We start from the raw sequence: 24,571 nt of genomic DNA, 5'->3' as shown, positions 1-24,571 counted from the left end.
CCTGGAAGAATATTGAAAAAAGTGTCTTCTAACGCTTTTCGAGCATGGTATAGAAAAGACATGACAGTGTTTGGTATCAGCAGGAACCACATAACGTCGTCCAGACGAGAAAATGGTTAGAGACGCTGACTGCTGTACCGAAGGGCCCTGGTTCGAATCCCAGAGAAGGCATAGATGTTTGCAAATGAATGGTGTGTGTATGGCATGGGAGCACTCACAATGTGCCGCGAGCCGAAAAGTCCTCTCGACAGGTTAGTGGTAGAAGGGGGAAAGGCGCGAGACCCTAGGATCCGCACTCCGGGGAGGAAAAATTCCTTGAAAATTGGGTTCGAACTAAGCATAAAGTCGGACTGTTATCTTAATAATGCTCAAGGTTCTTTCTAACGACCAACGTAATCTTGTACTCATTGTCATGATAATCATTCGTGGGCTTGTCCTGTTTACATCATATAAAACAGATTAGTAACAGCAATAAGAGCCACATGTAGAGCACAGAAATATTGAAGACCCTAAGTTAAATTTTCTAAGACCCGCAAATGGATATTTATACAATCTTTGCATTTATTCAAAAAATTTTCTGCTATGTACTGAATATTTTTCAGGCAGAAAAAAAAATTACTTGCTTCTGGCTTTCATGTTATTTGGTTCAATAATACTAGTAAACTTCTCATATTTTTAAATGCTCGTATTTAATAAAAATATGAAAACAGCTGGACATCCAGTATTTTATCCTTTATCTAAAATTATATTTTCGTGGGCTTTGTAACGAATTTTTTTTATAAGAATATTCCGTTTTGCTCCATTCCTCCGTAAGAGCTGCTTTTAGTAGAATTTTCGAAGAAATATTCTTACGAATTTTGTACATGTATAAATAATGTTGCGTGCGTACGGATTCGTTATGAAGTGAATGCACAAGTCCGATGAAAAATGAACAAAACTTTTTATTATCACAACAAAAATGCTTAAATTTTCTCAAATTATCATGCAGTATTACAATATCTCACAGTAGTTATCTTTTAACTACTCAAATGTACAATAGAACGTAATTCAAAACAGCTAAAGACCGCTAATCCGCGAATTCGCTATAATCAACAACAGCAGTTTTCTAAACAACAACAAACTAAGCAACTACTACAAACTGAGATGTTTTCCTCCTTTTATAAGATTTTAAAATCACGCGCTAGAATTTTCCAGTACTTTCTCGAAATCAAAAAGAGATATTTATTTATTTAATGCACGCGCTCTTGTATTTTCAATTTTCCGGCTTAGCTTTCTTTTAATATTCGTCACGCGCTGCACTGCGCGAGAAATAAAACCATTTAATTTATAATTAAACTAACATTAGCTTTTTAAATACCAAATTCGTAACACTGCCCCCTTCCCAAGGACTGCACGTCCCGGGCAGTACAATCCCTGGACAGGAAGCTAAACTTACAACTGTGGCATAAACATTACATTACAATATCAAACAACATGAACAATAAATGCAATAACTAACTTAAATAAATCAAATGCTATCAAATACTAAATACAAAACAAATACTAAATACAAATCAAATACTAAATGCAAATCAAATACTAAATGCAAATCAAATACTAAATACAAATCAAATCAAATACACATTTAAAAACAAAAAGGACCATGGTCTGATACTATTTACAATTATTTACATTACGTACTATGGCCATAGTAATGAGCTAACCTGTCGTAATGAACGACTTTAGGTTTAGAGTTCGAAGACTTACGAATCCGAACCACGACGTCATTCAGCCTGTTTAGAATTGTGTACGGGCCATCCCAAGGTGACTGTAATTTCGGACAAAGTCCTTTCCGTCGAGTCGGATTCCACAACCACACTTTGTCTCCTTCGTGGAATTGGATGTTCAGTAGCTCTTGTGTCGTATCGGGTCTTCATCTTCTCCGTCGCTAAGTTGACTCGCTCTCGTGCAAAGTTGTGCATCACTTCAAACCGGGCCTGGAGATCTTGAATATATTCCTCAGACGATGAAGGAGCATCTGGAGGGCGGCCAAACAATAGATCACAAGGCAGACGAAGGTCACGACCGAATAGCATCTGTGATGGAGAATAGCCGGTAGTCTCGTGGACAGCACTGCGGTAAGCCAGTAAAAACAGCGATAATTTCTTGTCCCAGTCCTGCTGGTTTCTGGAAACCACTAATGAGAGATTATTAAGGATGGTTCGATTGAACCTCTCTACCATGCCGTCCGACTGGGGATGTAATGGCGTCGTTTGGGTCTTGTCAATGCCGAGTAGTTTGCATAGTTCTTTGATTACTACCGAGGTAAAATTCCTTCCCTGATCGGAATGTAACTAAGAGGCACTCCGAACCTGGAAATCCAGTGCTGTATCATTACCTCAGCTACTGTGACAGCCTCTTGATCAGGAATAGGATAAGCTTCAGGCCACTTGGTGAAGTAATCAACGACAACGAGTATGTATTTGTTGCCATCAGCAGTTCGTGGCAGAGGTCCCAGGATGTCAAAGGCGATTCGTTCAAAAGGTGCCCCTACGTTGTAACGTTGCAGCTTGCCTCGGCTGCGTCTCTTAGGTCCTTTCCGACCTGCACAGGCATCGCAAGATCGGCACCACTTTTGCACGTCATTCCTTGCATTATTCCAGTAAAAGCGCTCACGAACTCTCTGTAAGGTCTTCATTATTCCAAAGTGACCTCCCGTAGGGCTGTTATGTAGTTCTTTAAGGACATCCGGAATGCGGAATCTTGGAAGTATCAGCTGCCATCGAAACGTCTTCCCATCATCCGATTCGAATTTCCGGTATAAGACGCCGTTTCGAATGTAAAGTGAATCCCAGAGTGCCCAATATTGTTTGGTTGTAGGACTACAGATAGAAATGTCCTGCCAGGTAGGTTTTCTGTTTGACGACTCCATTAGATCAATAATGGGTTTAATGTCGCGGTCTTCCAGCTGGTCTTTCCTGACTTCATCATCATTCCACGGTTCTCGATCAGCCGATGTTGATGTTGTAATTTGTCTTGCGACCGGAGTCAGCTCGTATTTCGCTTCCACCCTGGAACAATATCGACAGTTTTCTTGGCAAGGTCTTCTAGACAGGGCGTCGGCGTTTCCGTGTGATGATCCCTTACGATGACGGATAGTGATGTCATATTCTTGGAGTCTCTGTATCCACCTGGCTATTTGACCCTCAGGATTCTTGAAATTTAAAAGCCAGGTCAATGATGCATGATCGGTGCGGAGCAGGAATTTTCTGCCGTATAGATAGTGATGGAACTGTTCTACAGCTTTTGACTATGGCGAGCAACTCTTTCCTGGTGACACAATAATTCCTCTCCGGTTTAGACAGGCATTTGCTCCAGTACGCCACTACACGTTCTTGGCCGTCTCTTTCTTGGGACAAAACAGCACCGACACTTTCATTGCTCGCGTCGGTGTCGAGAATAAATGGTCGGTCGTGCTGAGGATACGTCAGGATTGGAGCAGATGTTAAAGCTTCCTTTAAGTTGTTAAATGCATCGTCGCATTCTTTTGTCCACAAGAACTTTTGGTTGCTCTCTGTCAGCTTGTGAAGGGGTCTTGTGATGGAAGAAAAGTCCTTCACGAATCTCCTATAGTAGGTGCAAAGCTCTAGGAAGCTTCTCAGCTGATGGACATTTTCGGGACGTTTCCAGGATTTAACCGCTGATACCTTTTCAGGATCCGTGCGCACACCTTCTGCAGAGATGACATGTCCCAGGTAAGTCACTTCCTTTCGGAACAATTTGCATTTAGCGGGACTCAGCTTTAGATTGGCTTCTTTCAGTTTCTGAAGCACCTTTCTAAGATTTTCTAGATGCTCTTCAAAACTCTTTCCGACGATGATGATATCGTCCAGGTATATCAGACAGGCTTCATAGGAAAGTCCTTTCAAAACAGTCTCCATGAGGCGTTCGAATGTTGCCGGCGCATTACACAGTCCAAACGGCATCACCTTGAATTGCCAAAGCCCTTGTCCCGTAGTAAATGCCGTCTTTTCTCGGTCATGAGGGTGTATTTCTACCTTCCAATACCCACTCTTTAAATCAAGCGTTGAGAACCACTTGCTTCCAGAAAGAGTGTCTAGAATGTCGTCAATTCTAGGAAGAGGGTAACTGTCTTTCTTCGTAACCTCATTCAACCGGCGATAGTCAACGCAAAATCTTGTTGAGCCGTCTTTCTTTCTGACGAGAACGATGGGAGATGCCCATGGACTTGTTGAAGGCTCGATGACATCGCCTTCTTCCATATCTTTTAACAGTGTTCGCACCTCTTCCTGTTTAGCAAACGGCAGACGCCTTGGATGTTGCTTGATCGGGGGATGATCGCCGGTATCTATTCTATGTTGTGTCAAACTAGTTCGACCCACGTCAGAAGACGAGCGGGAGAAAACAACTTGAAGATCTTTAATGACGCGATCGGCAGCATTTTTCTCTTTATCGTTTAATTGTGCATTCTGCAATAACTCCGATGTAATGCTCTCTGAGGACACGGATTCTGGGATGTTACTCTTTCTTTCAACGCTGGTTACTGGAGTACATGTTGCAACCACTTCACCTTTCTTAATAACTCTCGACTTTTCAGTTACATTGGCGACTCTCACCGGGATAACCGTTCTGGATAGGTCGACGAGTGTTGAGGCTACTAGTACTCCTTTTGGGATATTACAGTTATTGGGATATTCTATGATGCCGTAGCGGAAATTTCTATTTTCGGCTATGGATCCAGGAAGTAAAATTTCTGTTCTTGCCGGTATTGTGATATAGTCTTGTGCTATGATTTTATGGACAGATTTAACTTCTTCATCATTAACGAGAAATAACGCTATGTCCTCAGATGTAGAATGCAATTCGTTATTTTTAAAATCCAAGGAAAAATTGTATTTCCTTAGAAAGTCCAATCCGAGTATGCAAGAATCAGTGATCTCTGCTACATATGCCGTGTGATGGTAAGCGGCACTTCCAAACGTGATGTTAACATTTACTTTTCCGTCGATGTCGATCTTCTCACCGGACACAGTCTGGAGAGTAACGCAGGGCGGCGTCCAGATAAGTTTGTTTCCTAGTTGTTGAGCCAAATCTTTTTGGATGATGGTGACGTTGGCTCCTGTATCTATAGTCATATTGCACGGAACTCCATTAATATGTCCTATTATGAAAAGTCCATTACTGCCGCCTCTCATTGCAGAAATCTGAAGCGCTTTAAACGGGGGCTTTTCATTATCTGGCAACCTCCGCCCCGCGAGATGGCCACTAATTAGTTTCCCTGCTGCTTGTTAGAAGCGGTCTTAACATCAGTACCCTGGAGTGTTTTGCAGTTTCGTCGTATGTGTCCTTCAGCACCGCAGTTCCAGCACTTAACGGTCGGTTTCTTCTCACCAATATTCCGTCTCAAGGCGTTCAGTTGTCTAGTTAAATCGTCAAGTCGAGCGGTGACTTGATCACCTGGCTCCTGGACTTGAGCAGCTCTGACTGGGTGGCGGTCTCGACGAGTGGCTTGCTGGGCTGCCTCAAATTTCATGGCGTACACTAGAGCACTTTTTAAATCTTTTACATCCGCCATTCGTAGAGCTTTCTGTATTTCAGTATCTCGGATGCCGTCGATAAAGTATTGCAAGGACAGGATTTCCCTTGTTTCTGTCGGGCATTCCGAAAAGGCGAGATGGGACAGCCTTTCAACATCCGCGGCGAGCTCCTGAAGTGTTTCGGTAGGCTTCTGTTGACGAGATTTTAATTGGAGCCTGCTGTAGTCTTTTAAACACTTCTCCCCAAAGCGCAACTCCAAGGCGCCGGACAGAGCTTCGAAATCTAACCTTTTGTTTTCGGGAAGAGTCTGAAGGATATCTGCTGCGTCGGCTCTTAGAGAAGCGGCGAGATGACAGGCCTTAGCTTGGGAATCCCATCCATTCGCATCCGCCACGATAGAAAATTGTGTCTTATACACCTGCCAGGAGGTCTTCCCATCATATGTGGATAGCTTCAGAGGTGGACGAGCAGGCATTGGTAAGAATTTAAAATCATCACTCCTGCTCCCTGCCGACGCTACGAATTTCTTTAAAGTATCCATTTCTTTGCCAACTGCAGAAACTCTCTCATCAATTTGTTGTTCGATTTGGTGTTGGACGGCACAAACTCTTCCTTCAATTCGTTCCTCCACAGCAGAATCTCTCCCTTCTATATGTTCTTTTACAGAAGAAACTCTTTCTTCTATTTCTTCTTTCACCGAAGAAACTCTTTCTTCAATTTGATCTTTTACAAAAGAAACTTTTTCTTCAATTTGTCCAACTTTATTTTCAACTGTGTCAATTCTGCCTTCCATAGCTTCAAATTTATTTTCTATTATGCAGGTAATCTCTCTTTTCATTTCTTCTTGACCTGCTTCAATCTTTTCTTGACCAGCTTGAACGGCTTTCATTTCGTCCTTAACAGATTCCTGGCCCAATTTCATTTCTTCCTTAACGGAGTTGACGGCCCCTTCCATCTTTCCTTGGCTAGATTTCATCTCTTCTTTCATTTCTTCTTTAAACGAGGCAAAGGCTGTTATCAATTGCCTTAATTGCTCTTCCATCGCTCTTGTTATTGGCATTCAAATCCCACTCCTGACACCAAAAATTGTTGCGTGCGTACGGATTCGTTATGAAGTGAATGCACAAGTCCGATGAAAAATGAACAAAACTTTTTATTATCACAACAAAAATGCTTAAATTTTCTCAAATTATCATGCAGTATTACAATATCTCACAGTAGTTATCTTTTAACTACTCAAATGTACAATAGAACGTAATTCAAAACAGCTAAAGAACGCTAATCCGCGAATTCGCTATAATCAACAATAGCAGTTTTCTAAACAACAACAAACTAAGCAACTACTACAAACTGAGATGTTTTCCTCCTTTTATAAGATTTTAAAATCACGCGCTAGAATTTTCCAGTACTTTCTCGAAATCAAAAAGAGATATTTATTTATTTAATGCACGCGCTCTTGTATTTTCAATTTTCCGGCTTAGCTTTCTTTTAATATTCGTCACGCGCTGCACTGCGCGAGAAATAAAACCATTTAATTTATAATTAAACTAACATTAGCTTTTTAAATACCAAATTCGTAACAATAATTTTAGTGAAATTATATGTGGAATTGTAATACTTTTTTTTTTTTTTTTTTTTTTTTTGTATAATGTGGCATGAAGGTTTAAAGTGGCGATGCTCGCCGGAAGGATAAGAATAGAGGGGTAAGTGTATTTAACATTGAGTAAATGGCTATTTCGCTAAATTGGCTAGATATCGCCATGCTGGCGACGGTTTTGGCAACAAATATTTCTTATCAAATTTTTCGAGAAATCGCCAAAAGCCGCCAAATTCGGCAAACATTTAACGACATTTATGTCTGGTTCCTGTGTCATTGTAATGAACTCTCCCTGTAGTAGACTAACTGTCATTGATTCTATATGTAGCTATAACCGTATCAGGCTCTCATATGCCTTCCAGCAATTTTGAGAAGTACTAGAGATTTCTCGGCGGCCGGGGGGAAAACTATATAAGATAGGAGAAAGCATCAACTTCTCAGTAGTGGATAGCTCAGAGTGACTATGGAGTATTAAGATATCCGTAAGAGCTTCGCCTTTTAGATGCGTGCTTTCCATTTCATTGTGTTTAACGTTGTTAGAAGTTTGAAGAGTAACTACTGATTATACTCTGTGATACTGTGAAGAGCCATACGAATATTGTTATGCAAAGTTTCAGAACTGCGAAGTGTTTCTTTCCGTAAAACAAATTTTATCAAGCTGTCGTCAATTCCGGGTGCAATCAATCTATTACGAGCCCGTACGAACGCAACAATATCATATTCTCTTATTATTTTCTCCAACTCACTTCGTACCTGTCCGATAGGATTTCAGTCTGAAGGATATGGAAACGTTCTGATAACTTCAGGATAATTGTATGATGATTACAAGCGAACATTTAGGGCTGCTTGTCCATGATCCTTTTTTCTGTTAGTACTTAACGTATTTTGCATTTCAAGTTTTCTTGCAGACACTTTCATGTTTCATTTAAGGATTTTTATACCAGGGGATTCCATATTCATAGTATAAACTGGAGCGAAGGTGGAGAACAAAGATAAGAATAATATTCAAATAGAAAACTCAATTTGCAGTCCATTTATTTAGTCATTAATAAAACTTAAAATGCATTTATAATAAAAAAAACTTTAAAATCAGATTGAGATCCCATAACATCTCGTATGAATTGCTTCATGCGAAGAACAACACTTGCAAAACCTTTTACCACTCACTTAAAATGGTTTTACTTCAAACTACGTCACGAAACACATTTGCATTAAACATTACTACCGTTAGAGGGCAGTAGATGCGCATCTCAATAGGAGAAGATGCCATTCTCGATTGTACTGTCGTAAGCGATGAAAGACTATGTCTGCAGAAAAACAGGTATGCATTACACATAACGGCCATGCAAACGGTAACGCCAGAGCTGTGTTATGAATGCATCACGCGCAGTTTCCGAATAGACGAATGCTTGATTCTAGAATGTTTCAGAGGTTACATCTTCAACTTTGTTAAACAGGTACTTTCCACTGTAGAGACATTAGGTTTATTGGGAGAGATGAAAAATATGCAACGCCTTCGCCAGGAAATCGAACCTCCGACCTCTCAATTACGCGCTGAGCGTGCAGATCACTCTACCTCGAAGGCTGGAGAAATACCTTATATACCCCCCTTTTAAAGGGCGACTGGAGTCTTTGGGGGACCCAATCGCCAAATCCTCGGTGAGAAGAATCATCATCCAACACCCTTTTAGTTCGCGAGCCACTGTAAAGACATTAGGTATTTTTTGGGAGCAGGCAAGATGAAAAATATGCAACTCCTTCGCCGGAAATCGAATCCCGGACCTCTCAAACGCGCTGAGCGTGCAGACCACTACACCACGAAGGTTGGCTAAGAAGGCGGGAGAAATATCTTATACCACGTCCGCAAGCAGGAAGTTGGTTGATGACGATTTGTACGCAATCTATAATTCGAAGAAAGCGTCTTGAACAATATGGCTAATAGTCCCAAGTCAAGTACAAGAGCTATTGAATGAAATGTAGGTGTGAGTCAACATATCATTAAGAAGAGTGGTAAATGAAAGTCGCTTTCTTTTCTTTCATTTTCAGCCAGTTCAAGTTTAGAATCTGCAGGATTATCCCTCTGTCCCTCAACTTCTTCCAGTGGCTTTTGCAGCCGGACTCACAGCTCATGAGCTATTTACAGATGAGGCGACGTTTACCCGCGAGGGTGTATTTAATGCGCATAATTTTGGTGTATGGGCAACTGATAATCCAAATACAACACGACCACATACGTCTCCACAACGAATCAGTATGAATGTGTAGGAGAGTATCATCCACGACATTTTAATTGGCTCCATACCTACTACTGCAGCTACTCAGTGGCTAGCGCTATCTTACTTTTCTGGCACAGGGTATTTACCAGCACTGCTTCAAGACGTTTCGATCTACATTCGTAACCTAATGTAGTTCCAGCGCGATGGGTTGCCAGCCCATTTCAGCACTGATGTTCTCAATTACCTGAATGCCGCATTTGGGGCGAGATGGATTGACCATGATGAATCAGTCCCTTGGCCAACCCGATCTCCTGATTTGTCGAATCACGATTGCTTTTCCTGGGGACATCTGAACAGTCTTGTTTTTGCTACTTCAGGTGCCTCAGCTGAGAATCTCGCTGCTCGAATACCAGTACCTGCTGCATGTGTGCGTGAAATTCCTGGCATCTTTGCTAGTGTACACCAGTAGCTCCACTGATGCTGTCAAGCATGTATCGCTGTTGGTAGATGGAATTTTGAACAGTTCTCATAAACATCTTGTTTTAGTTGAAGTGAGACCCCCTGTATTTATGACTAAAGAAATGGATTGCGACCCGATTTTCCTATGTAAATTTTATTCGTGTCTTTATTCTGTACCTTCCTTCTAAGTTTGTACCATGAATTTGGAATCACCCTGTATTCCAAAGATTACCCTGCAGATTCATATTATATTTATGCAGATCCATGTTATTTTCCTTAAAACCTAAATTTTCTATCTCAGAAGCAGTGAATCATCCCCAAACCCTTATGCCTGCACTCTGATGTTAACACAAGATTTTCCCGATTTCAGTCTTCAATCGGCTTTCGCCACAGCTCTTCGTCCACCAGATCGAAATGTATCAAATTTTGACATGCCTGCGAATATAATATTGTTTCACAATGATGAATCTTTGCTTACCATGAATTATGTGAAAACCAGGCATATTTTCTTGCTATCTTTTTGTAGAAGAATTCCCTTCTTGTTGACCTTTCATTATATACATGTGTTCGAATTATTCTTCTAACAGTTTCAGGGTTAACTGCGATTGCAAACAGTTTTTCATATCCCTGCAAGCTTTGCAGTGCTAATGTTTGGGTGTTGTTCGATCTTTCGTAAAGGAAGTCTCTGATTCCTTCGTGTTAAATTAGAATGTGGTGCAGACTTCAATGTATTTTCATAAATTCCTCCTTTTTTTTCCTCGTTTTAAGCCATCAAAAATATTTGAACATTTTACACCGAGGTTTTTTAAGACATTTGAAACACTTTTATATTTTTAAAATGATGGATTGCAAAATTTCTAACAAATATGTTGTTAATCTGTAACTCCTTGCCATGTTGACATCAGATATACAACTGTTAATATATTTTTGCTAAGCAAATAATGAACTAAGCAAGAGTGAGCAAGTAAGCAAACAATATTATCGCCCTGCATTTCCAAATGCAGGCGATAACTCTTGTTATGTATTTTCATTTAAAACAAAAAGTGTAGCAAGAAATGTCTTTTGCCCAAACAATCTCATCAAAACTTTCAAGTGTCCGAATTATTATGTAAGTTACTGAATAACACTTTTTGAATAAATTATTTTATTAGAAGAAATATTTTAATGATATTTATTTTGTAACAAGCAAGATTTAAAATAGAGAAAAAATAAAATAACATTTTAAAAAAACAATTCGAGCCTGTCTTTCAAAATTTAATGCAAAATATGCACAAATCAATGTCGAAAATACAAGGGTCCGAGATCAAATGTGAACCGCTGTATTTAATTCTTTAGACATAGTCTGGATCATCAAATACATTTTATTTTTTTCTTCTGCAAGCTTGAGCTATACATATTCACACTGTTACTCTGTAAGATTTGTGGTATACCTTTGATACGACGAGTTGCTGATGTATTACTTAGCTCAAAAGAGACGTTAGTCCCTATTGGGATATTAGTCTCGAAACCTCATTTTGTGTTAAATCGCAAGAAACGGCGTATCACCTTTTCAATTATTACCACCAAATATTAACGTCTTGTATTATATTTAAAGAAACTAAATAATGAAGAATCTGCACGAATGCATGTTTCTCTTGTTGTAAAAAAACAAAGGTATCTAGGGCCATCAAATTTTGATATAAATACCATTATGTTGTGGTAAGATATAAAGAAAATTATGACTGTTTATATAAAAATACGTTTCTTTTTTGCTGCATATTTAGTAAAAATTTAATAAATAAAAGAAGAAGGGTTGCAATTATTTTCAGATTTTGTCCTACTTTGAAAGTTTTTTTTTCGGGGGGGGGAAGGAAATTTGAAAAGGTTTCGTAAAATTTATTTATTTTAAGTAAGTTATTTAGTGGTTAATTTAGCGTATTAGAATTTTTTTGAAATAAACAACTGTTTGGAAATTTAACATTTAATTGCAAATACATTTGAATTACAAAGTGCAGCCAAGAAAAATTTCTTGCAGTTACCAATATTTAGACTTCGGATAAAAAAAATAAACTATTTTTTCCCTTGTACTTTATTGTTATTACTGTTTGTTATATTTTGATAAATATCTATATAGAATACGGCATCTAATAAATAAAGAAAAAAGAATTTTTGCCGAAAAAAAGAATCTCTAACTTTAGCCAGAAATAGAAGGAAAAAAATTTAAGCTTGAGAAATAAAGCATTGTGAGCACAGGTAAGCATAAATAAATAGTGCATAGATAAAAGTATTGTAGAAATTACTATGACTATTATAAACTGAATGAATACAATGAATATATGAATTGCGTATTATGAAACAAATTTTCATGTAAACTATGTTCGATACAAATTAAATGTTAAAAATATAATTTCAAAACATATTATAAACTTATACGCAACACCACTCATCAAGCGTAATATCAGGTTATAAAAATGTTATATTCTAGAGCTATATGCAATGCAGGATTTGACTGTCTGAGAATTATCTATCTCATTCATTAACAAAATGGACCTACTAAGCTTCCAAGTCTCTTGATTTAGTTCTAAACATTTGACAAGCTTTTTATAACACTTTTGCTAAAATTCTCTTTTGCATTCTCTAAGATTGCTCACAGCTTAGCTCAGTTTACTAGATACTGCCCTAACTTTAATCACAATTTTTTACCTTCTTCAAAAAGTATTTACTCTTTCAATTATATGTTTCTACAATGCACTAAAACTGTTTCGATGGCTGAATTAAAAAGAAATTATCATTATCATTATTATTATTATTATTATTATTATTATTATTATTATTATTATTGTTATTATTATTATTATTATTATTATTATTATTATTATTATGGTATTAAACACTACAACGTATTCCATGTGTTGAACTAAATACTCAACTTTTCCTAATCCTTGAAATGAAGCGAACTGATGCTTGACTAGAATTTAATTCTGTTGGGTTTCCTTTGCTTTTATAACTCAGATAATTCGATGTTTTTTTTCTTTAGAAATTATTCTTTTTTGCTATACCTTATTTAATGTTACAGTGGAGGTTTAATCAGTTAAATTTGTTATTTTAATTTCATAGTTTATCTAAATTCATTCATTAGCACATTTTAGGCTTAGCTATTAAACAAGTCGAATATATTTTTTCTAAACTTCTCTTGCTATAATACTGTTTTATTTAAAAACATTTGTTGCTCTAATATTTTTTTATTTCGAAACTTTTGTAACTGTAATGTTATAGATAAGAATTAACGCTTTTTTTTTTTTTTTTTTAATTTTTATTTTATGGTTTTGGGATCAAATTTTCATTTATTATTTCCCATATATTGGATTTATTTTGTTTACATGTTTTTGGGCATGGTCCGCTTAAACTGAAAACTATTATTATTGTTAAATTTTAAAGTTTTTATTTGTTTTTGATTTGTACGCTGTAATTTTTAAGATGTGTTTAAATGCGCCTGAGGGGTTTCAAAATTTGGATATGTTTTTGTTTTTTTGCATACGTTGGATTTTTTGCATTTGCAGTTTCTGTTTTTTTAACTCCGTCTGCTCAAAATAATAATTTTAAGTTTTTAAAATTTGTTTGAATATTCGATGCTACAATTTTGCATTTGTTTGCATTGCTTACTTCGATCTGCGACTGATAAAGACGCAGATTACTTTGACCTTTTTTTTTCTGAAATTGGTTTAATTTTTATACTTTAATTCATGTCTTTAGTTTAGAAACAGGCCGATTTATTTACGTCTTTCGTTACACAAAGTTCTGATAACGATGCAGTGAAAGACATAAGTTTCTAATTTCAGTTTTGGTTTTGTCCCTTTTTCTTGCTGTAATAAAATCTTAAAAAGCTGTAAATATTAAAATATTGTTATTTATTTTAAGAGAAATTGAATGTTTGAACTTGGTTTAATAGAAAACAGTAAACGATTGATGTTTTTAAAGAACTCAAAGAACACTGAATCAGAAATAGTTAAAAAACTACACACGCAAACATATACAGAAATAATAAATAAATAATGTGATCAAAAAGGCAGATAATCTGTAAATAAATATCAAAGAGATCGATAATTAAAAGAATCAAATGAAGGAATGAACCTAAATAATTTATAAAAATTTACCATTTATTATAATATATGGAACCAATTAATATAAAACTATAATGTAGAGCCTGTGCTATTAAAGTTAGGTATCGCTATTAAAGTTAAATATTTTCAAGAAATCAAAGAATTTTAAAATAGTATGCGAAATATCTGATTTCTAAATAAATGATTGCGAACTAGAAAATTATGAAGTAAGGAATATTTATGCGAAATATACGGTTGATATTATTTATCAGGAAATATGATTTTAAAAAAAGAAAAAATAGTGTCTGCATTCTAAAAATGCAAAACACATTCCCCTCTCTGTTAATTATTTTACGTTCATTATTTTTCTTCCTACTGTTAGGTGTATTTTTAATATGTTATTGGCAATAATACGTTACAAGATAAATAACTTTTTCTGACAGTTAGATATGGAAATACAATATATTTCGGCTTCGCCTTACTATTAGATGTTGTTTTCAAAATGTGTAATGCATTTGGAGAAAAATATTTAAAAAAAGAATTGTGAAATCTCGATTTAGAACTCACTCTATGAAATTTTAATTCCTAATCCAAACAACATTTTGTGGATGATACTAAAAAAGTAAAAATCAACAGTAATTTTTATTTTTGCACTTTTTTTTAGTTCAACTGTAGCAACCTTAATCAACTTTTTGTCGCAGTTAAATAATTAAGATGAATTACAGTACAGAGTTGCCATTGCTCTCTTTGAAATCGTTGAGTTTGTTAATCAAAAATTTGGTAAATTTTACAAATTATGAAATAGATGCTAAAACAAATTTCAAATATAAGCTTCCAGTTGCCCATATTCGAGTGAAGGACTACATTATTCAAAATTTGATGTCTCTAGGTACCGTTGTTATTTCACAGTGTGAGATACATACATACATTCATGCAGATGCTTCATTATTTAATTTCTTTAACTATAATGCAGGGTTCTAATATTTGGTGGTAACAATTTGAAAAGTGAAACGCCGTTTATAACGAACCAAACCAAAATGCAAAAGAAATCAAGAGCTCTTCTGGGTAAATTGCCCCTTTGGGCTAATAAACTGTCGATTTTCAGTTTTTATGCAATAAGACTTCTGATATGCACATTAGCAGTGAGTGTTTACTTTTATTTATTGTATTCCCTCTCTATTTGGACATAAGGAAACGCTTTCGATGGAAATAATTTGAAAACTTTAAATACGTTCATGCTTTACTTTTGTTTATTCTTTTTTACCAAGTGAATGTATTGTGCATAAACTTCTTGATAAAATTTGTTAATAATAATTAATTCCAAACTGTTCTGTTTTTATTTCAGATGTTTTCCTTTTTTTAATAACTTTGTAAATTTATTACCTAATTTTATTTTATTCATGTTTTAGAAGTTTGAATACCTAATCACTTTACCGTAAATAGCAGCATAGACCATTAATAACGGCGTTAATAACAAGAAAGAATAAACGCTATCAAAGGATTCAAAAATCAGTTTAAGACATTTGAGAATTCTTGTAGGAATCTATTATTCAAGAACAGAATTTTTGGAAAATTTTATCGGGATTGTCTGGAAAATCTGTTTTCTCTTATACAAAACGTAATACTCTTACCATAAGATAATGCTAGAAAATCAAACATTTGCTTCCTTCTTCATATTACAAGGTATTTTAAATCCTAATCCTCCTGCAAACCAAGTAAATTTTTCAATGTTGCTGCCTTTATCTAGCAAGCGAAAAACACCCAAAATTGTTTTTCATAACTAATCATATCAAATCATAACATTACCTAATAAAAAAGCATTCTTTTTTAGGTTCATTATCAGTTCAAAAGATGGATTCTAAGACTTAATTCTCTTTTTCTCGGAAGAGTAAACAAGTGAAAATTGGAAAAAGTTGGATGGGGGAAAAAAGAATAACGTCAGAGAAAGGTAGCTGTGCAGGCAGGTCCGCACCCCGAATGGTTACAGCGACGGCCCGGGCATCTCCGCGAACCACCAGGCTTGCGCCGGTCGATGTCCGACTACCTGCGCAGGTAGGCAAGTGGGCAACTGGCGCAGATTACTGTTGGCTGGAGCAGCGTGAGGTGGTCTCTCCGTATCCGTCCACCAGTGGGATAGCCTCCCTCCTATCCGTCCATCATTTTAGGCCTAGCGGGATGTCTGTCGGGCCGCCTCGTTCCTTGTTCCCTCCCGGATTATTCTACCTGCGAGGCTAGGTAAGTCACCCCTTTAGAGACTAGTTATTTTAATAAAATTACTCACTGGAGTGCTCCTTGATGAGATGACCAGCTCAGTAATAGGTAGGCGAGAGATCGATGCAGGTACGTGTTTAAGATGAGTTTAAGAAGCAAATTTGCTATCACATCTTAATTATCTTTATTCGTGAAGGTGTTTAAATTAACACATAACATTCACAATACTACAAAGTTACGGAAGTTACAGAGATGTACTTTTTTATATCTGTAAGACATTTTTAGCATCACCTTTTAACGGAAAATAGTTTACTAAACTTTTAATTTTAAAAATCAATAATTAATGTTATACGATAAGTTTGTATAAATACAAGTTTTATGTGGCTGGTAATTTTTCTCTTCGGTACCAAAACAAAAATTCCATATTTAAAATGTTAAATATAATTCCATTTCAGAGTTCTAGAATTGTATTTATCTAATTGCTTGCATTCAAATATTTTCGCTATTTATAACCATAAATGCTAAAACGATAATCATATATGATGGGCATGTAATGTCTTAGGCGTGTTCACATATCTGACATAGAGAGCGGTAGAGAGTACATTGCACTTTCTATGTGAAATCTGCAGAACACAAAATTGTTAAGAAGTTCTTTCAAAATTAGCAGTGCCTGAATAGTTGTTCTTAATATTAGGGACTTGTTAAAAATATAATAACAGTTTTTAAAGTCGTGAAAAATCATTAATTCAACGTATATTTCATCATAATAATAATTATATATCTATATACCAGTGGCATTAAAAATGTTTATGTATTTTTCTTTCTTGGGGTTTATTATACTGTTCGAGAAACAAATTATAATACGACTTATATGTAGTAAGCTCACTTTTGCGTAAAATGCAAGCAGTAAACAAAATAATTTCTTCTAAAATTAAGATTTAAAAAAAATGGAGAATGGAAAGTATAAATCAAAGAAATAAAATTTATTTTCATTAATTAATTCTAAAAACTTTCAGGTTGTTCTTCTTATCATGCCCTTCCATTTTGTGAAAGAGGAAAGCCTTCCATCTCTCAAAGTTTCTGTTATAATTTTAAATTCTACTCTTCTGTTAAATGAATCAAAAGTGAGGTAGTCTTCAGATGTTTGCATACAGTTGCTAAAGAATGGATGTAATTGCTTTATAAACAAATTCAAAAAATGTTACTGAATTGAATTTACTAAATTAGTATAATCAAAATGCAATGATATTTGCAGTAAACGTACTGTGTTATTCCCAAGCCCTCTTCTTAAATTATATTTATTTAATCCACATCTGCACGCATTCTGTATATTGAAACTAATTAAAAATTGTATTTATTATTTTTAATTATTTATAATAACAAAGAACTATTTATTAAGAATATTAAAAGTAAAAAAAAAAATGAAACTCAACGATACAAAAATAGTATTGTATTAACTTGATTTTACCATCAAAAATGTATAATTTATGGTTTTTTGCTCTTTCTTATTTTAAGAAGTTGTAAATTAACATTATAATATTTTTTTTAATTGTAAGATGCTTTGTTAGCGTCTATAACAAAAATCCAGTCTGACACTTCAAATGATTTTTTGTTTATCATATTCTAAGATTAGTTTAAGTTAGGAAAAAAAAAATTTTTTTTCCTTCTCAACATAATAATATTTCTTTAGTAAATAAAAGCAGAAAATTATTATTAACTAGATCACCTTACCAGCGCAAACATTATAATTCCTCGAAGAAAGTCTTCTATGATGAAAGCCTGAGCTTACTGATATGATATATAATTATTATTATGATTAAGTTCTTTTCATTTTTCTCATTGTGGTACATCATGAAATGCTATGTGTTTTCTATTATGAGTTGATAATTTTTGCAATAATACTCTGCGCAATACCTTTATCATGAATCTTTAGTTAGTCTTTGATTCTGTGGGTTTACATTTACATGCATCTCAGAGGCGGATTTATGGGTCGCGCATGTCACAATCGCAATAGGTCCCGCTCTCCAAATCATCAAATAATTAAAAAAAGAAGAACAGTAAACATATCATGCGTCTTAAGTCAAAACTCACCTCCTTTGAATGGGGCCCTCCTTCATAAATCCGCCACTGATCCATCTAATTTGTTCTCAGTTAGATGGTTGAAATCTGCATCTGACCATTTTGCGTCAAAGATTGCCAGTTGCAAAACTTCTTTATTGGAAGTAAGTGATACAATGTTTTTACGAAATGAAGCATAAGGATGTAGGCTTGAAAATCAGTTATATTTATGTGATATAATGGCTAGTTTTAGGAAATGAATTTGGAATAAAGATTTTGCATGACTGCTAAAATGTACCTCTTATTCTTCACATACCATCCATAATTTCCAATGGTGTACATTGCTATATTATATTCTATAATATGCATTTAAAGATCAGAAGTTTCTAATGTTCATATTGTCTTTCGATACTTTCTTCGCACATTCTAAAAACTTCAAATATATTCCTTTCTTGATAACTAAAATACTAATCTTCAAATTTTACATAATTAAGATAAAAAATAAATAAATAAATTACTCTCTATAGTATACTAATATTCTATTTTATTAATATTTTTATTTATTAGGCTGCTGGACTAGTCTTTAGTTTAAGATTTCATTTTACTTCGTTGATTATGATTTGCTAAACTTTTCTTTGTCTTCCATGGATGTAAGAATTTTAACAAAATTTAATTTTACTTATATTATAACTAATCTTTACCAACATGCCTTTGTAACTTGTCATGTACTTCTTGTTAGGTATTATCCTTTTACGCAAAACTGCTTGTTATTTCCATTACATGAATATAAAATTCTCCGAGATTTAATCTTCTGTTATTTTTTGCTTCTTTTAAATGAGTTATTCTTTAATATTAGCAGGCTTGATAATCTTGAATGGTTTTCAGTTTTCCAGAAACATACATTTAAAACTAACATTCGACACCCTTACTTCTATCTTATAAATTTTCTTCTACCAATATAAGGGAGTTGTAGTACCAATATGTAGTTGGTTTATAATCCAAGGAAATAAGGTTTGTGATGGAAATATTCGTGTTACTCACTTTTGAATTCAATGTAACTGTTTTTAATGCTATGTCAGTGAATATCAGTCTAAGATAACTGAATGAATGTACGTATACAGTTTAAAAAATTTCGTGAAATTTCTTTGAGGAAGATCAATTTATGAAAGTTGTGCGTTGGAAACATAAAACTGAAAATAAATTAACTTTTAAGTACAAATTGTAACTAATGATAGAATACTTTTTTTTATTAGTCTTAAAAATTATTCCTTTTATCTATCTTATTACTAAATGACTTCTTTTAGTTTAATCCACAATAGCGAGAGTTTACTACGTTTGAATTTTGTGCAAAAAGTTTGGGGCAATAAAGAACGCCCCTTACGTATATAGCATTTCTAGATGAAACTTTTATGGACTCTAGAGTGTGAGAATCAGAGATCCATAAGTGAGGTATTGCTTTTCACGTACTGGTCTAATTTCTTTCTGTTCTTTTAACTTTTAAAGTGCTAAAAAGAAATTGAAGATCATTTGGTTTTACGTAAGGTATTAGGATATTCATGTGTACAATAATTTGTAAGAGTGAATATATATATATATATATATATATATATATATATATATATATATATATAATACTTCATTTCATATTTATCAGTGATTTGTTAAAGTTTCATTTTTTATTTTTCTTTACTTTTTAAAAAGCGGTTTAAGGCTTTAAAAGGGGTTTAAGGTTTGTTACATTTTAAGCTTAATGTTTATAAGGGATTTCTCCCGTCTTCTTAGCATGCCTTCGTAGTTTAGTGTTCAGCACGCTGGGCGCGTATTTGCAGAGGTCCGTGGTTCGATTCCCGACAAGGGCGTTGCTTATTTTTCATGACTCCTGCTTACAAAAACTACCTAAGGTCTCTACATGTTTACTTTGCCATTTGTATTAATAGAAAGTATTCTTTTCATTTAGTCCAAATACCGAAAGTTTGCTGAACTTTAACTTTTACCGATAAAATTTGGCATTAATTTTCAGATAATAAATAAGATTTTTCTAATTAACTGTGCTTCATATGTGGTCTCAATAGAGTACAGAATACGAATATGAAGACTCGATGGACCTTGATTACATTTTGATGATTATTAATTTCTGTGATTCCTTTTCTACAGCTTCCTTTTATATTTTTAAAATGTTAAAAGACATTTGTTTTTATATAAGGTGTCGTAATAGTTATATGGTATAGATTAACGCGCAAAATGCTTTTATTAAATTCAGAATTACAATTTGTTTTTTCTTTCTTAATTATTTTGCCAAAATTATGACAATAAAATTTTCAGTAATGTAGACTTTAGAAGAAAAGCTATTCTGCAGGGTCAATTAGATATATAGCTACACACTTGAACCAAAGTGGTGTTTTACTTCATAATGTAGATGAAAATGATGAAGAGCATATTAAACTTGAAACTTCATTTTATATATTTCAAATAAAACTCACGTATCCGAGCTTATATCATTAGCCTGACGGTGATGAATTTGCAGTCTTAAGCTATAGCTATAGAACGAGCGATTGCATACTATAATAATCTTTAAGCCATGAGACTAGAAGAATACCATTTTAATAGCAACTCTGCTGCTGACTGTGGGAAAATGAAGGAATCGACTTTTACAAAGGGAAGTGCCCAGAAGAAAACGCCTTATAGAAAGACTAGCGATATCATCAGTGGAGCAGCATCGATAATGACTGGAGAAATGTTTGCTAATAGTCTAGAGAAAAACGCAATAAAATGTGTCTGATTAATTATGTAGTGTATTATTCTTCAGTCTGAGGAGCTGGCTTTCCAGTGGCATTATGCCACATCCCATAACAGAATACTGTTATTACGCAATGCAATCCAAACGTAACGCACTTCTGACTTACCCTATATGATATATTAATCAATATTATCTCTGATTCTTGGGAATGTCAAAAAAACCTTTTTTAAAGCAAATTTTGTACGGAGAGTAAAAATGCTATTGAGAAATTCACTTCCAGTTCATTACGCCATACCGGACGCAAATGTAAGCAAAACCAGCAGTGTTGCAATAAATCTCGATGAAGAAATCAACTGGAAAAAGTTATGTACTAGCTTTGAAAGTTACGAAGAGCTCAATTATAATGTTAATTGCAAGGAACTCGAGTTACAGAGCATAAAGTCACATATTTAAAAACTTGCAATGATACTATTGCCCTCTTAAATTAATGTTACGGGGACTTACCTAATAAAGAAAAATACTTAATCATTCAAGATACAGTTTTGCACTTTTTCATCAGCTGGCTTGCATTTGAAATTTTGAAAACTCTTTCCTGCAGGTCGTAACAATTTTTGTTTTATCACTCGAAACTTTCAAAAGGCAAAGGAAAATAACGTACAAGTAAGCTCAGTTCAATACGCCACTAAATTGAATTGTATCTTTGCGTTGTTAAAAGGACCAGTAGATCAAACAATTTATTTTTTATGAAGGAGAAATACATTAACTGTACTTCCATATCATATGTAAAGAAAAAAACTATGTAGACATATTTGCTTATTCATTCCCTACAATATGTATATACACACTGCTTCAGCGTGATGGCTGGAGACATCTTTAATCTACGATGCAATGGCATGGAATATGCTACACAAGTAGTTCCAAGGCCACAAGTGCTACTCACAGAAGAGTTAAATCCACAGAGGCAATACTAATACATCGATCCTACAATATGCATGTTAACTAAGCTTATTATGAATTGTAAAGTTACCAAACTGTTCGAATTGCTGAAAAAAGACTAATGGAAAATATTATGGATATCTCGGTTTATACATAATGTATACATATTGTATCGGTTATACATAATGTATATTAAATACGATATAAATATAATACAAAGTATACATAAATATAATGTACTAGCGGAAGTACCCGATGCCAGTTGAGTTAGATTGAGAGTAATGCATACAATAACAGACAGAACGATACCCTTGTAATCCTTCTCTAATAACGATGCAAGAAATACTATTCATAATCATGCATTTTTTAGTCTGGTGCGATATGGAACCCACACAAAAAATTTCGATATAGAAATAAGCTAATTCTTTCTCATTATATCAGTTTTTAATGATTTTCGTCTTTCTTATCAAATGGTCGTAAAAGCTCAAGTTCCATCCAATGTTTCACCTATATTCAATTTTAGTCGATTCAATATGGAAAAAAAAAAAAATTGATCGTAATTGATCAGAAATCAAGAACGCGAACAAACAAACAAACACACAAACAGACATTCTTCTTTATTTGTATAAAAAAGCTCTACGATTCGAAAGCGAGCAGTAGCAACACTTTTCGAAATAAAGCATTTAATCTCCAACGCGCGAGATTGTTACCACTGGGAAAACTGAGTGAGAAACTTAGGGCTTTCAGAGTTTTTAATTAATATTTCGGCTGATTAAAGTTGTACGAAGATGGGAATAGTCGAAATGGCTTCTCACGAATTTTTGGAATCTGGAATAATGTATTTAATGTTTGGTAATGCTATTTTTATTTTATCGTAAAACTTAGAAATTTTTTATTAAGAAACTGTAGGATTTGAAAGCGAACAGTGGCAGCAACCTTCGAAATAAAGCAGATTTTCATCTCCAGCTTGCGAGACTGTTGCGACTCGGAAAAATAAGGGAGGAAATTATAGTTTTTCCGAGTTTTTAATTAATATCTCTGATTTTATCTATTTTATTTATTTATTTATTTATTTATTTTATTCTTTTTTTTAAGGGGACACCGATCTTTTCCAGTACCCAGAAAAGAACTGTAAAAAGTTTGCTGATGATAGCTATAGTAGTGACAGAGTTATTAGCGAACAAACAAACATATTTTCTTCTTTATATATATATATATAGATAATTTTTTTGCTTGCATAAATATATTTGTAACATATTTATTAGTTGTTTGGATGGACAATGGTTTGGAAATGGAAAATACATAGTTCAAGGTTCATAATTCAAGGTTTTTTTTTTTTTTTTTTTTGAACTGTAAACCTTGAATTATGAACCTTGAACTATGTATTTTGCCTTATTTTATGTATTGTTTCCACTGTTTTGCCTTTTTTTTATTTTATGCATTGTTTTACTTTCTAGTATTTTACTTCTTATTACTTTTAGTATTTGTAACCACCTATCCATTACTCTGTAAATATGTAACTGGAATTGTTCTTCACGCCCGCAATGCACCCTTCTTCCATCATGCGCTATCGTCTTCGTCCAGCATTTGTTTGCACTGCCCCCAGCAGTCGTCTTGAGCACAATATGTATTTATAAGTGTGTCTTTTGTTCAAGTTATTTCCGTCAGCGGGGCTACCTGGCCGATATGCTAACTACCCAGTGGACCGGCTGCCTCGCTGTCGGTGGAAAGAAAGAAAGTTGTTTGGATGCAATCGATATAAAAGGCAGTCTAAATTGTTAAAATTTCCACAAAATTCATAATATTAGAAAAAGTACACTGACGCAAATTAATTAATTTCTTTTCGAAAAACTTCTCTTCGAAATGAATAAAATTCGCAATTTAAGGTGCTTTCTTTATTTTGTATCCAAATTGCAGTGAAATAATATGTAATGTATTACATTAACTCGCATATTTCTTTGTTTCGCAAATTCGTCGCTTTCCAGTATTTTTAAAAATGGATTTAGAAACGTTTTATTTATTTGTTTATTTTCAATTTACTGCTGAATGAAATGGGGCTCTTCCACAAAAGTGACCAATTCCTCAAACTTCTCGGATTGATATTCTTTAATTTAATTTATTCTTTCATTTCAAGGCTGCTAATTTACTCCTTCAAAATTCCAACTTTCCCCTTTCAGCCTCTCTTCCTGTGAATATAAAGAAAGGAATGAAGTGGAGCTCATATTCTGAAGATACCCATTCTGAAAACTTTATTTTCAATAAGTGTTGATAAATACGCAATAATATATCTTTAAATACTATATGGGAGTCTTTCCTTATATGTCTTTCCTTTTTTCTCAAAAAGTACAATAGTACTAGTTATAACTATCGAATGTTACCCCATTTTCTCTCTGGCTATCTATCTCCAAAGGCTCAAATAGCCACACTAGAATGCTATGAGCACTGAAGATGGAATCTGTAATTTCTTCCTTCCCCAAGTCCTCTTAAAATTGATCGTTGTACAATTTTATTAGTTACAAGAGCCTTTATCCTTAAATTATGTTCCTCGGCAGGAAATTTTGCTTTTTATCTGTAATTCAAGGAATGGGTAGCAACGTATAAATGCAAAAATAAAACGAAATCTGGTATGACCGGCACATGACCTTTCACCTATTCTAAGTTCAGGTCACTACTGGTTGATCGTTCGTAAATAAAATCTACTTTCTTTATAAGCTTTATGGCTCAAAATTAATTATAGACA

At 34.4% G+C, this 24,571-nt stretch overlaps 1 protein-coding gene across 1 annotated transcript in view; it reads left to right on the top strand.

The window, feature by feature from the left end:
• Positions 1-15,968: 15,968 nt before the first annotated feature.
• The window catches only part of LOC118183917 (uncharacterized), a 220,358-nt gene continuing 211,755 nt past the window's right edge, over positions 15,969-24,571 (top strand). Inside the window, exon 1 of the mRNA XM_035353530.2 lies at positions 15,969-16,124. The gene's annotated coding sequence lies outside the window, so the exon portion shown is untranslated. The remainder of the gene's footprint in view (positions 16,125-24,571) is intronic.

Source organism: Stegodyphus dumicola, chromosome 5, assembly GCF_044657685.1.
Source record: "Stegodyphus dumicola isolate Sdum_Otavi_A_Nest chromosome 5, ASM4465768v1".
Lineage (NCBI taxonomy): Eukaryota > Metazoa > Arthropoda > Arachnida > Araneae > Eresidae > Stegodyphus > Stegodyphus dumicola.
This window is presented reverse-complemented; position numbering and strand designations above follow the sequence as displayed.